Consider the following 14213-nt stretch of genomic DNA (forward strand, 5'->3'; position numbering starts at 1 on the left):
CTCAGAGGGCTTTTTACAGTTTTTCTATTCCCAATTAGCCGTTTAAGTGTACTTATTGAAAGTAGTAATTCTTTCATAGGCCGCCCTTTCTTAGTATTTGACGTTCCTTATATTGCGGTATGAGGCTTCGCAGTAGGTTGCAAACATTCATCACCCATGACTGTCCCCAATTGAGCTCAGAAGCTCAATGTCTATCATGACCTCTCTTTTAGAATGTCCAAGAGCAAGCAAACTATTCCTCCAGGAGAGGGCGCCAACAGACTACTAAAGAGATCATCATTACTCAAAGAAAACCCCAAAAACCAATGCATGATAGGAATAAACAGGTAACTTTCTTTGGAGTGGAAGCGGAGAGATCGCACCAGATGCCAATTCTAGATGTTATCACACCTGTGGTCACTGCAGCAGCAGGTGAATCCACTTTGTCCAAAAGGGATCTATTCCATTCAATTGCAAATGATCTAGATAAGACAGAGAACTGCAGCACGGGGACATAGCCGAGTTGGTCAGGTTGAGTGGTGATGAGTTTGCTATTTGGATGAATAAAGAAAGTCAAAAGTGTGAAAGATAAAAAACAAAAGGAGGAAGTGTGAAAAGTGAATGGGCCAAATTGAGGTGCATATGAAGACGTATGCTTTCTTCCAATTCATTAAATCGGGCTAATATGAATCAGGTGAATTGAGTTCTGCTTTTGGAAACTGGGTTAAGAAGGGGTGCACCGTTCCTGGAGGTACTGCAATACCAGGTCAATGCGTGGAGTGGACAGAGCAAGCTCTTTTTCCATCTCCCTGTTCTAAAAATCCATTTAATATATGGTCCCCAGATAGGGGACGTATCAGATATTAAACTGATAAGAACAGATACTACACTTGATCTTAGCCAAAAGGCCGAGAAGCGATAACCAGAATTGGTTTGGGCCTCGAGTGGCACCCTGGCCTATGCCGGACACATCTTAGGGAGAGAGAGCGAGAGGGAGACAAACCCACGCCTACACAAGACATTTTGTCACCCAAGCCAACCCTTGAAAAGGCTGCTTTGCAGAGCCAAAACAAGAAGAATGGTGCGTTTTGCAGCCGCCGCCCACTGCAATGAATCTGAATAACTCCTCCTTTAGGGCGCAAGCAACTCCCCTCCCCCTTGCAGTCTTTCCAATTCACGATACAAAAAGACGGACAGGACAGGTTGCCTGACTTTCCGTCACTGCCACCCTTTGCCATCCTTACCCGTAGAAAGCCCTTTCATCATCCCCAAACCCTAATCTTTTCCCTTTCCTTCCCAGCCCCCAAACCCTGCCCTCTGTACCTTTCTCACCACCCGCTTCCCTTCTCCTGTCATCCCCCTACCACCCGGGAAAAAAAGAGATTGCCCCCTCCTTCCACTAGCCCACCCTCCCACCCAAAGAACAACTTCTTCTGCGCAGCTTGTTTTCTAGGCAGCAGCGCTATTGTGATGTCATCGGGGGGCATTGTGACAAGCCGCCAGTGTTCCGTCTCTTCATGTTGTGCACAGTTCAAACGGAAAATACATCAACAGGCAGACTACAGAAAAGCTTACTATCAAAGGTTAGAGGGGGGCTTTCTCAGAGGGCTTTTTACAGTTTTTCTATTCCCAATTAGCCGTTTAAGTGTACTTATTGAAAGTAGTAATTCTTTCATAGGCCGCCCTTTCTTAGTATTTGACGTTCCTTATATTGCGGTATGAGGCTTCGCAGTAGGTTGCAAACATTCATCACCCATGACTGTCCCCAATTGAGCTCAGAAGCTCAATGTCTATCATGACCTCTCTTTTAGAATGTCCAAGAGCAAGCAAACTATTCCTCCAGGAGAGGGCGCCAACAGACTACTAAAGAGATCATCATTACTCAAAGAAAACCCCAAAAACCAATGCATGATAGGAATAAACAGGTAACTTTCTTTGGAGTGGAAGCGGAGAGATCGCACCAGATGCCAATTCTAGATGTTATCACACCTGTGGTCACTGCAGCAGCAGGTGAATCCACTTTGTCCAAAAGGGATCTATTCCATTCAATTGCAAATGATCTAGATAAGACAGAGAACTGCAGCACGGGGACATAGCCGAGTTGGTCAGGTTGAGTGGTGATGAGTTTGCTATTTGGATGAATAAAGAAAGTCAAAAGTGTGAAAGATAAAAAACAAAAGGAGGAAGTGTGAAAAGTGAATGGGCCAAATTGAGGTGCATATGAAGACGTATGCTTTCTTCCAATTCATTAAATCGGGCTAATATGAATCAGGTGAATTGAGTTCTGCTTTTGGAAACTGGGTTAAGAAGGGGTGCACCGTTCCTGGAGGTACTGCAATACCAGGTCAATGCGTGGAGTGGACAGAGCAAGCTCTTTTTCCATCTCCCTGTTCTAAAAATCCATTTAATATATGGTCCCCAGATAGGGGACGTATCAGATATTAAACTGATAAGAACAGATACTACACTTGATCTTAGCCAAAAGGCCGAGAAGCGATAACCAGAATTGGTTTGGGCCTCGAGTGGCACCCTGGCCTATGCCGGACACATCTTAGGGAGAGAGAGCGAGAGGGAGACAAACCCACGCCTACACAAGACATTTTGTCACCCAAGCCAACCCTTGAAAAGGCTGCTTTGCAGAGCCAAAACAAGAAGAATGGTGCGTTTTGCAGCCGCCGCCCACTGCAATGAATCTGAATAACTCCTCCTTTAGGGCGCAAGCAACTCCCCTCCCCCTTGCAGTCTTTCCAATTCACGATACAAAAAGACGGACAGGACAGGTTGCCTGACTTTCCGTCACTGCCACCCTTTGCCATCCTTACCCGTAGAAAGCCCTTTCATCATCCCCAAACCCTAATCTTTTCCCTTTCCTTCCCAGCCCCCAAACCCTGCCCTCTGTACCTTTCTCACCACCCGCTTCCCTTCTCCTGTCATCCCCCTACCACCCGGGAAAAAAAGAGATTGCCCCCTCCTTCCACTAGCCCACCCTCCCACCCAAAGAACAACTTCTTCTGCGCAGCTTGTTTTCTAGGCAGCAGCGCTATTGTGATGTCATCGGGGGGCATTGTGACAAGCCGCCAGTGTTCCGTCTCTTCATGTTGTGCACAGTTCAAACGGAAAATACATCAACAGGCAGACTACAGAAAAGCTTACTATCAAAGGTTAGAGGGGGGCTTTCTCAGAGGGCTTTTTACAGTTTTTCTATTCCCAATTAGCCGTTTAAGTGTACTTATTGAAAGTAGTAATTCTTTCATAGGCCGCCCTTTCTTAGTATTTGACGTTCCTTATATTGCGGTATGAGGCTTCGCAGTAGGTTGCAAACATTCATCACCCATGACTGTCCCCAATTGAGCTCAGAAGCTCAATGTCTATCATGACCTCTCTTTTAGAATGTCCAAGAGCAAGCAAACTATTCCTCCAGGAGAGGGCGCCAACAGACTACTAAAGAGATCATCATTACTCAAAGAAAACCCCAAAAACCAATGCATGATAGGAATAAACAGGTAACTTTCTTTGGAGTGGAAGCGGAGAGATCGCACCAGATGCCAATTCTAGATGTTATCACACCTGTGGTCACTGCAGCAGCAGGTGAATCCACTTTGTCCAAAAGGGATCTATTCCATTCAATTGCAAATGATCTAGATAAGACAGAGAACTGCAGCACGGGGACATAGCCGAGTTGGTCAGGTTGAGTGGTGATGAGTTTGCTATTTGGATGAATAAAGAAAGTCAAAAGTATGAAAGATAAAAAACAAAAGGAGGAAGTGTGAAAAGTGAATGGGCCAAATTGAGGTGCATATGAAGACGTATGCTTTCTTCCAATTCATTAAATCGGGCTAATATGAATCAGGTGAATTGAGTTCTGCTTTTGGAAACTGGGTTAAGAAGGGGTGCACCGTTCCTGGAGGTACTGCAATACCAGGTCAATGCGTGGAGTGGACAGAGCAAGCTCTTTTTCCATCTCCCTGTTCTAAAAATCCATTTAATATATGGTCCCCAGATAGGGGACGTATCAGATATTAAACTGATAAGAACAGATACTACACTTGATCTTAGCCAAAAGGCCGAGAAGCGATAACCAGAATTGGTTTGGGCCTCGAGTGGCACCCTGGCCTATGCCGGACACATCTTAGGGAGAGAGAGCGAGAGGGAGACAAACCCACGCCTACACAAGACATTTTGTCACCCAAGCCAACCCTTGAAAAGGCTGCTTTGCAGAGCCAAAACAAGAAGAATGGTGCGTTTTGCAGCCGCCGCCCACTGCAATGAATCTGAATAACTCCTCCTTTAGGGCGCAAGCAACTCCCCTCCCCCTTGCAGTCTTTCCAATTCACGATACAAAAAGACGGACAGGACAGGTTGCCTGACTTTCCGTCACTGCCACCCTTTGCCATCCTTACCCGTAGAAAGCCCTTTCATCATCCCCAAACCCTAATCTTTTCCCTTTCCTTCCCAGCCCCCAAACCCTGCCCTCTGTACCTTTCTCACCACCCGCTTCCCTTCTCCTGTCATCCCCCTACCACCCGGGAAAAAAAGAGATTGCCCCCTCCTTCCACTAGCCCACCCTCCCACCCAAAGAACAACTTCTTCTGCGCAGCTTGTTTTCTAGGCAGCAGCGCTATTGTGATGTCATCGGGGGGCATTGTGACAAGCCGCCAGTGTTCCGTCTCTTCATGTTGTGCACAGTTCAAACGGAAAATACATCAACAGGCAGACTACAGAAAAGCTTACTATCAAAGGTTAGAGGGGGGCTTTCTCAGAGGGCTTTTTACAGTTTTTCTATTCCCAATTAGCCGTTTAAGTGTACTTATTGAAAGTAGTAATTCTTTCATAGGCCGCCCTTTCTTAGTATTTGACGTTCCTTATATTGCGGTATGAGGCTTCGCAGTAGGTTGCAAACATTCATCACCCATGACTGTCCCCAATTGAGCTCAGAAGCTCAATGTCTATCATGACCTCTCTTTTAGAATGTCCAAGAGCAAGCAAACTATTCCTCCAGGAGAGGGCGCCAACAGACTACTAAAGAGATCATCATTACTCAAAGAAAACCCCAAAAACCAATGCATGATAGGAATAAACAGGTAACTTTCTTTGGAGTGGAAGCGGAGAGATCGCACCAGATGCCAATTCTAGATGTTATCACACCTGTGGTCACTGCAGCAGCAGGTGAATCCACTTTGTCCAAAAGGGATCTATTCCATTCAATTGCAAATGATCTAGATAAGACAGAGAACTGCAGCACGGGGACATAGCCGAGTTGGTCAGGTTGAGTGGTGATGAGTTTGCTATTTGGATGAATAAAGAAAGTCAAAAGTGTGAAAGATAAAAAACAAAAGGAGGAAGTGTGAAAAGTGAATGGGCCAAATTGAGGTGCATATGAAGACGTATGCTTTCTTCCAATTCATTAAATCGGGCTAATATGAATCAGGTGAATTGAGTTCTGCTTTTGGAAACTGGGTTAAGAAGGGGTGCACCGTTCCTGGAGGTACTGCAATACCAGGTCAATGTGTGGAGTGGACAGAGCAAGCTCTTTTTCCATCTCCCTGTTCTAAAAATCCATTTAATATATGGTCCCCAGATAGGGGACGTATCAGATATTAAACTGATAAGAACAGATACTACACTTGATCTTAGCCAAAAGGCCGAGAAGCGATAACCAGAATTGGTTTGGGCCTCGAGTGGCACCCTGGCCTATGCCGGACACATCTTAGGGAGAGAGAGCGAGAGGGAGACAAACCCACGCCTACACAAGACATTTTGTCACCCAAGCCAACCCTTGAAAAGGCTGCTTTGCAGAGCCAAAACAAGAAGAATGGTGCGTTTTGCAGCCGCCGCCCACTGCAATGAATCTGAATAACTCCTCCTTTAGGGCGCAAGCAACTCCCCTCCCCCTTGCAGTCTTTCCAATTCACGATACAAAAAGACGGACAGGACAGGTTGCCTGACTTTCCGTCACTGCCACCCTTTGCCATCCTTACCCGTAGAAAGCCCTTTCATCATCCCCAAACCCTAATCTTTTCCCTTTCCTTCCCAGCCCCCAAACCCTGCCCTCTGTACCTTTCTCACCACCCGCTTCCCTTCTCCTGTCATCCCCCTACCACCCGGGAAAAAAAGAGATTGCCCCCTCCTTCCACTAGCCCACCCTCCCACCCAAAGAACAACTTCTTCTGCGCAGCTTGTTTTCTAGGCAGCAGCGCTATTGTGATGTCATCGGGGGGCATTGTGACAAGCCGCCAGTGTTCCGTCTCTTCATGTTGTGCACAGTTCAAACGGAAAATACATCAACAGGCAGACTACAGAAAAGCTTACTATCAAAGGTTAGAGGGGGGCTTTCTCAGAGGGCTTTTTACAGTTTTTCTATTCCCAATTAGCCGTTTAAGTGTACTTATTGAAAGTAGTAATTCTTTCATAGGCCGCCCTTTCTTAGTATTTGACGTTCCTTATATTGCGGTATGAGGCTTCGCAGTAGGTTGCAAACATTCATCACCCATGACTGTCCCCAATTGAGCTCAGAAGCTCAATGTCTATCATGACCTCTCTTTTAGAATGTCCAAGAGCAAGCAAACTATTCCTCCAGGAGAGGGCGCCAACAGACTACTAAAGAGATCATCATTACTCAAAGAAAACCCCAAAAACCAATGCATGATAGGAATAAACAGGTAACTTTCTTTGGAGTGGAAGCGGAGAGATCGCACCAGATGCCAATTCTAGATGTTATCACACCTGTGGTCACTGCAGCAGCAGGTGAATCCACTTTGTCCAAAAGGGATCTATTCCATTCAATTGCAAATGATCTAGATAAGACAGAGAACTGCAGCACGGGGACATAGCCGAGTTGGTCAGGTTGAGTGGTGATGAGTTTGCTATTTGGATGAATAAAGAAAGTCAAAAGTGTGAAAGATAAAAAACAAAAGGAGGAAGTGTGAAAAGTGAATGGGCCAAATTGAGGTGCATATGAAGACGTATGCTTTCTTCCAATTCATTAAATCGGGCTAATATGAATCAGGTGAATTGAGTTCTGCTTTTGGAAACTGGGTTAAGAAGGGGTGCACCGTTCCTGGAGGTACTGCAATACCAGGTCAATGCGTGGAGTGGACAGAGCAAGCTCTTTTTCCATCTCCCTGTTCTAAAAATCCATTTAATATATGGTCCCCAGATAGGGGACGTATCAGATATTAAACTGATAAGAACAGATACTACACTTGATCTTAGCCAAAAGGCCGAGAAGCGATAACCAGAATTGGTTTGGGCCTCGAGTGGCACCCTGGCCTATGCCGGACACATCTTAGGGAGAGAGAGCGAGAGGGAGACAAACCCACGCCTACACAAGACATTTTGTCACCCAAGCCAACCCTTGAAAAGGCTGCTTTGCAGAGCCAAAACAAGAAGAATGGTGCGTTTTGCAGCCGCCGCCCACTGCAATGAATCTGAATAACTCCTCCTTTAGGGCGCAAGCAACTCCCCTCCCCCTTGCAGTCTTTCCAATTCACGATACAAAAAGACGGACAGGACAGGTTGCCTGACTTTCCGTCACTGCCACCCTTTGCCATCCTTACCCGTAGAAAGCCCTTTCATCATCCCCAAACCCTAATCTTTTCCCTTTCCTTCCCAGCCCCCAAACCCTGCCCTCTGTACCTTTCTCACCACCCGCTTCCCTTCTCCTGTCATCCCCCTACCACCCGGGAAAAAAAGAGATTGCCCCCTCCTTCCACTAGCCCACCCTCCCACCCAAAGAACAACTTCTTCTGCGCAGCTTGTTTTCTAGGCAGCAGCGCTATTGTGATGTCATCGGGGGGCATTGTGACAAGCCGCCAGTGTTCCGTCTCTTCATGTTGTGCACAGTTCAAACGGAAAATACATCAACAGGCAGACTACAGAAAAGCTTACTATCAAAGGTTAGAGGGGGGCTTTCTCAGAGGGCTTTTTACAGTTTTTCTATTCCCAATTAGCCGTTTAAGTGTACTTATTGAAAGTAGTAATTCTTTCATAGGCCGCCCTTTCTTAGTATTTGACGTTCCTTATATTGCGGTATGAGGCTTCGCAGTAGGTTGCAAACATTCATCACCCATGACTGTCCCCAATTGAGCTCAGAAGCTCAATGTCTATCATGACCTCTCTTTTAGAATGTCCAAGAGCAAGCAAACTATTCCTCCAGGAGAGGGCGCCAACAGACTACTAAAGAGATCATCATTACTCAAAGAAAACCCCAAAAACCAATGCATGATAGGAATAAACAGGTAACTTTCTTTGGAGTGGAAGCGGAGAGATCGCACCAGATGCCAATTCTAGATGTTATCACACCTGTGGTCACTGCAGCAGCAGGTGAATCCACTTTGTCCAAAAGGGATCTATTCCATTCAATTGCAAATGATCTAGATAAGACAGAGAACTGCAGCACGGGGACATAGCCGAGTTGGTCAGGTTGAGTGGTGATGAGTTTGCTATTTGGATGAATAAAGAAAGTCAAAAGTGTGAAAGATAAAAAACAAAAGGAGGAAGTGTGAAAAGTGAATGGGCCAAATTGAGGTGCATATGAAGACGTATGCTTTCTTCCAATTCATTAAATCGGGCTAATATGAATCAGGTGAATTGAGTTCTGCTTTTGGAAACTGGGTTAAGAAGGGGTGCACCGTTCCTGGAGGTACTGCAATACCAGGTCAATGCGTGGAGTGGACAGAGCAAGCTCTTTTTCCATCTCCCTGTTCTAAAAATCCATTTAATATATGGTCCCCAGATAGGGGACGTATCAGATATTAAACTGATAAGAACAGATACTACACTTGATCTTAGCCAAAAGGCCGAGAAGCGATAACCAGAATTGGTTTGGGCCTCGAGTGGCACCCTGGCCTATGCCGGACACATCTTAGGGAGAGAGAGCGAGAGGGAGACAAACCCACGCCTACACAAGACATTTTGTCACCCAAGCCAACCCTTGAAAAGGCTGCTTTGCAGAGCCAAAACAAGAAGAATGGTGCGTTTTGCAGCCGCCGCCCACTGCAATGAATCTGAATAACTCCTCCTTTAGGGCGCAAGCAACTCCCCTCCCCCTTGCAGTCTTTCCAATTCACGATACAAAAAGACGGACAGGACAGGTTGCCTGACTTTCCGTCACTGCCACCCTTTGCCATCCTTACCCGTAGAAAGCCCTTTCATCATCCCCAAACCCTAATCTTTTCCCTTTCCTTCCCAGCCCCCAAACCCTGCCCTCTGTACCTTTCTCACCACCCGCTTCCCTTCTCCTGTCATCCCCCTACCACCCGGGAAAAAAAGAGATTGCCCCCTCCTTCCACTAGCCCACCCTCCCACCCAAAGAACAACTTCTTCTGCGCAGCTTGTTTTCTAGGCAGCAGCGCTATTGTGATGTCATCGGGGGGCATTGTGACAAGCCGCCAGTGTTCCGTCTCTTCATGTTGTGCACAGTTCAAACGGAAAATACATCAACAGGCAGACTACAGAAAAGCTTACTATCAAAGGTTAGAGGGGGGCTTTCTCAGAGGGCTTTTTACAGTTTTTCTATTCCCAATTAGCCGTTTAAGTGTACTTATTGAAAGTAGTAATTCTTTCATAGGCCGCCCTTTCTTAGTATTTGACGTTCCTTATATTGCGGTATGAGGCTTCGCAGTAGGTTGCAAACATTCATCACCCATGACTGTCCCCAATTGAGCTCAGAAGCTCAATGTCTATCATGACCTCTCTTTTAGAATGTCCAAGAGCAAGCAAACTATTCCTCCAGGAGAGGGCGCCAACAGACTACTAAAGAGATCATCATTACTCAAAGAAAACCCCAAAAACCAATGCATGATAGGAATAAACAGGTAACTTTCTTTGGAGTGGAAGCGGAGAGATCGCACCAGATGCCAATTCTAGATGTTATCACACCTGTGGTCACTGCAGCAGCAGGTGAATCCACTTTGTCCAAAAGGGATCTATTCCATTCAATTGCAAATGATCTAGATAAGACAGAGAACTGCAGCACGGGGACATAGCCGAGTTGGTCAGGTTGAGTGGTGATGAGTTTGCTATTTGGATGAATAAAGAAAGTCAAAAGTGTGAAAGATAAAAAACAAAAGGAGGAAGTGTGAAAAGTGAATGGGCCAAATTGAGGTGCATATGAAGACGTATGCTTTCTTCCAATTCATTAAATCGGGCTAATATGAATCAGGTGAATTGAGTTCTGCTTTTGGAAACTGGGTTAAGAAGGGGTGCACCGTTCCTGGAGGTACTGCAATACCAGGTCAATGCGTGGAGTGGACAGAGCAAGCTCTTTTTCCATCTCCCTGTTCTAAAAATCCATTTAATATATGGTCCCCAGATAGGGGACGTATCAGATATTAAACTGATAAGAACAGATACTACACTTGATCTTAGCCAAAAGGCCGAGAAGCGATAACCAGAATTGGTTTGGGCCTCGAGTGGCACCCTGGCCTATGCCGGACACATCTTAGGGAGAGAGAGCGAGAGGGAGACAAACCCACGCCTACACAAGACATTTTGTCACCCAAGCCAACCCTTGAAAAGGCTGCTTTGCAGAGCCAAAACAAGAAGAATGGTGCGTTTTGCAGCCGCCGCCCACTGCAATGAATCTGAATAACTCCTCCTTTAGGGCGCAAGCAACTCCCCTCCCCCTTGCAGTCTTTCCAATTCACGATACAAAAAGACGGACAGGACAGGTTGCCTGACTTTCCGTCACTGCCACCCTTTGCCATCCTTACCCGTAGAAAGCCCTTTCATCATCCCCAAACCCTAATCTTTTCCCTTTCCTTCCCAGCCCCCAAACCCTGCCCTCTGTACCTTTCTCACCACCCGCTTCCCTTCTCCTGTCATCCCCCTACCACCCGGGAAAAAAAGAGATTGCCCCCTCCTTCCACTAGCCCACCCTCCCACCCAAAGAACAACTTCTTCTGCGCAGCTTGTTTTCTAGGCAGCAGCGCTATTGTGATGTCATCGGGGGGCATTGTGACAAGCCGCCAGTGTTCCGTCTCTTCATGTTGTGCACAGTTCAAACGGAAAATACATCAACAGGCAGACTACAGAAAAGCTTACTATCAAAGGTTAGAGGGGGGCTTTCTCAGAGGGCTTTTTACAGTTTTTCTATTCCCAATTAGCCGTTTAAGTGTACTTATTGAAAGTAGTAATTCTTTCATAGGCCGCCCTTTCTTAGTATTTGACGTTCCTTATATTGCGGTATGAGGCTTCGCAGTAGGTTGCAAACATTCATCACCCATGACTGTCCCCAATTGAGCTCAGAAGCTCAATGTCTATCATGACCTCTCTTTTAGAATGTCCAAGAGCAAGCAAACTATTCCTCCAGGAGAGGGCGCCAACAGACTACTAAAGAGATCATCATTACTCAAAGAAAACCCCAAAAACCAATGCATGATAGGAATAAACAGGTAACTTTCTTTGGAGTGGAAGCGGAGAGATCGCACCAGATGCCAATTCTAGATGTTATCACACCTGTGGTCACTGCAGCAGCAGGTGAATCCACTTTGTCCAAAAGGGATCTATTCCATTCAATTGCAAATGATCTAGATAAGACAGAGAACTGCAGCACGGGGACATAGCCGAGTTGGTCAGGTTGAGTGGTGATGAGTTTGCTATTTGGATGAATAAAGAAAGTCAAAAGTGTGAAAGATAAAAAACAAAAGGAGGAAGTGTGAAAAGTGAATGGGCCAAATTGAGGTGCATATGAAGACGTATGCTTTCTTCCAATTCATTAAATCGGGCTAATATGAATCAGGTGAATTGAGTTCTGCTTTTGGAAACTGGGTTAAGAAGGGGTGCATCGTTCCTGGAGGTACTGCAATACCAGGTCAATGCGTGGAGTGGACAGAGCAAGCTCTTTTTCCATCTCCCTGTTCTAAAAATCCATTTAATATATGGTCCCCAGATAGGGGACGTATCAGATATTAAACTGATAAGAACAGATACTACACTTGATCTTAGCCAAAAGGCCGAGAAGCGATAACCAGAATTGGTTTGGGCCTCGAGTGGCACCCTGGCCTATGCCGGACACATCTTAGGGAGAGAGAGCGAGAGGGAGACAAACCCACGCCTACACAAGACATTTTGTCACCCAAGCCAACCCTTGAAAAGGCTGCTTTGCAGAGCCAAAACAAGAAGAATGGTGCGTTTTGCAGCCGCCGCCCACTGCAATGAATCTGAATAACTCCTCCTTTAGGGCGCAAGCAACTCCCCTCCCCCTTGCAGTCTTTCCAATTCACGATACAAAAAGACGGACAGGACAGGTTGCCTGACTTTCCGTCACTGCCACCCTTTGCCATCCTTACCCGTAGAAAGCCCTTTCATCATCCCCAAACCCTAATCTTTTCCCTTTCCTTCCCAGCCCCCAAACCCTGCCCTCTGTACCTTTCTCACCACCCGCTTCCCTTCTCCTGTCATCCCCCTACCACCCGGGAAAAAAAGAGATTGCCCCCTCCTTCCACTAGCCCACCCTCCCACCCAAAGAACAACTTCTTCTGCGCAGCTTGTTTTCTAGGCAGCAGCGCTATTGTGATGTCATCGGGGGGCATTGTGACAAGCCGCCAGTGTTCCGTCTCTTCATGTTGTGCACAGTTCAAACGGAAAATACATCAACAGGCAGACTACAGAAAAGCTTACTATCAAAGGTTAGAGGGGGGCTTTCTCAGAGGGCTTTTTACAGTTTTTCTATTCCCAATTAGCCGTTTAAGTGTACTTATTGAAAGTAGTAATTCTTTCATAGGCCGCCCTTTCTTAGTATTTGACGTTCCTTATATTGCGGTATGAGGCTTCGCAGTAGGTTGCAAACATTCATCACCCATGACTGTCCCCAATTGAGCTCAGAAGCTCAATGTCTATCATGACCTCTCTTTTAGAATGTCCAAGAGCAAGCAAACTATTCCTCCAGGAGAGGGCGCCAACAGACTACTAAAGAGATCATCATTACTCAAAGAAAACCCCAAAAACCAATGCATGATAGGAATAAACAGGTAACTTTCTTTGGAGTGGAAGCGGAGAGATCGCACCAGATGCCAATTCTAGATGTTATCACACCTGTGGTCACTGCAGCAGCAGGTGAATCCACTTTGTCCAAAAGGGATCTATTCCATTCAATTGCAAATGATCTAGATAAGACAGAGAACTGCAGCACGGGGACATAGCCGAGTTGGTCAGGTTGAGTGGTGATGAGTTTGCTATTTGGATGAATAAAGAAAGTCAAAAGTGTGAAAGATAAAAAACAAAAGGAGGAAGTGTGAAAAGTGAATGGGCCAAATTGAGGTGCATATGAAGACGTATGCTTTCTTCCAATTCATTAAATCGGGCTAATATGAATCAGGTGAATTGAGTTCTGCTTTTGGAAACTGGGTTAAGAAGGGGTGCACCGTTCCTGGAGGTACTGCAATACCAGGTCAATGCGTGGAGTGGACAGAGCAAGCTCTTTTTCCATCTCCCTGTTCTAAAAATCCATTTAATATATGGTCCCCAGATAGGGGACGTATCAGATATTAAACTGATAAGAACAGATACTACACTTGATCTTAGCCAAAAGGCCGAGAAGCGATAACCAGAATTGGTTTGGGCCTCGAGTGGCACCCTGGCCTATGCCGGACACATCTTAGGGAGAGAGAGCGAGAGGGAGACAAACCCACGCCTACACAAGACATTTTGTCACCCAAGCCAACCCTTGAAAAGGCTGCTTTGCAGAGCCAAAACAAGAAGAATGGTGCGTTTTGCAGCCGCCGCCCACTGCAATGAATCTGAATAACTCCTCCTTTAGGGCGCAAGCAACTCCCCTCCCCCTTGCAGTCTTTCCAATTCACGATACAAAAAGACGGACAGGACAGGTTGCCTGACTTTCCGTCACTGCCACCCTTTGCCATCCTTACCCGTAGAAAGCCCTTTCATCATCCCCAAACCCTAATCTTTTCCCTTTCCTTCCCAGCCCCCAAACCCTGCCCTCTGTACCTTTCTCACCACCCGCTTCCCTTCTCCTGTCATCCCCCTACCACCCGGGAAAAAAAGAGATTGCCCCCTCCTTCCACTAGCCCACCCTCCCACCCAAAGAACAACTTCTTCTGCGCAGCTTGTTTTCTAGGCAGCAGCGCTATTGTGATGTCATCGGGGGGCATTGTGACAAGCCGCCAGTGTTCCGTCTCTTCATGTTGTGCACAGTTCAAACGGAAAATACATCAACAGGCAGACTACAGAAAAGCTTACTATCAAAGGTTAGAGGGGGGCTTTCTCAGAGGGCT

General features: G+C 46.3%; 9 non-coding genes across 9 annotated transcripts; all 9 read right to left on the reverse strand.

Moving 5' to 3' along the window:
* Window positions 1-708: 708 nt before the first annotated feature.
* LOC142270220 (U2 spliceosomal RNA) lies at window positions 709-899 on the reverse strand. Its single transcript, XR_012735554.1, has one exon. It is a non-coding gene; the product is annotated as a U2 spliceosomal RNA (small nuclear RNA).
* A 1387-nt stretch (window positions 900-2286) lies between these two features.
* Window positions 2287-2477, reverse strand: LOC142270222 (U2 spliceosomal RNA). The gene has a single exon (XR_012735555.1). It is a non-coding gene; the product is annotated as a U2 spliceosomal RNA (small nuclear RNA).
* A 1387-nt stretch (window positions 2478-3864) lies between these two features.
* Window positions 3865-4055, reverse strand: LOC142270223 (U2 spliceosomal RNA). The gene has a single exon (XR_012735556.1). It is a non-coding gene; the product is annotated as a U2 spliceosomal RNA (small nuclear RNA).
* Window positions 4056-5442: 1387 nt separating this feature from the next.
* On the reverse strand, window positions 5443-5633 carry LOC142270197 (U2 spliceosomal RNA). Its single transcript, XR_012735536.1, has one exon. It is a non-coding gene; the product is annotated as a U2 spliceosomal RNA (small nuclear RNA).
* A 1387-nt stretch (window positions 5634-7020) lies between these two features.
* LOC142270224 (U2 spliceosomal RNA) lies at window positions 7021-7211 on the reverse strand. Its single transcript, XR_012735557.1, has one exon. It is a non-coding gene; the product is annotated as a U2 spliceosomal RNA (small nuclear RNA).
* A 1387-nt stretch (window positions 7212-8598) lies between these two features.
* On the reverse strand, window positions 8599-8789 carry LOC142270225 (U2 spliceosomal RNA). The gene has a single exon (XR_012735558.1). It is a non-coding gene; the product is annotated as a U2 spliceosomal RNA (small nuclear RNA).
* Window positions 8790-10176: 1387 nt separating this feature from the next.
* On the reverse strand, window positions 10177-10367 carry LOC142270226 (U2 spliceosomal RNA). The gene has a single exon (XR_012735559.1). It is a non-coding gene; the product is annotated as a U2 spliceosomal RNA (small nuclear RNA).
* A 1387-nt stretch (window positions 10368-11754) lies between these two features.
* Window positions 11755-11945, reverse strand: LOC142270196 (U2 spliceosomal RNA). Its single transcript, XR_012735535.1, has one exon. It is a non-coding gene; the product is annotated as a U2 spliceosomal RNA (small nuclear RNA).
* Window positions 11946-13332: 1387 nt separating this feature from the next.
* LOC142270227 (U2 spliceosomal RNA) lies at window positions 13333-13523 on the reverse strand. The gene has a single exon (XR_012735560.1). It is a non-coding gene; the product is annotated as a U2 spliceosomal RNA (small nuclear RNA).
* Window positions 13524-14213: the final 690 nt, after the last annotated feature.

Source organism: Anomaloglossus baeobatrachus, unplaced genomic scaffold (genome assembly GCF_048569485.1).
Source record: "Anomaloglossus baeobatrachus isolate aAnoBae1 unplaced genomic scaffold, aAnoBae1.hap1 Scaffold_3251, whole genome shotgun sequence".
Classification (NCBI taxonomy): domain Eukaryota; kingdom Metazoa; phylum Chordata; class Amphibia; order Anura; family Aromobatidae; genus Anomaloglossus; species Anomaloglossus baeobatrachus.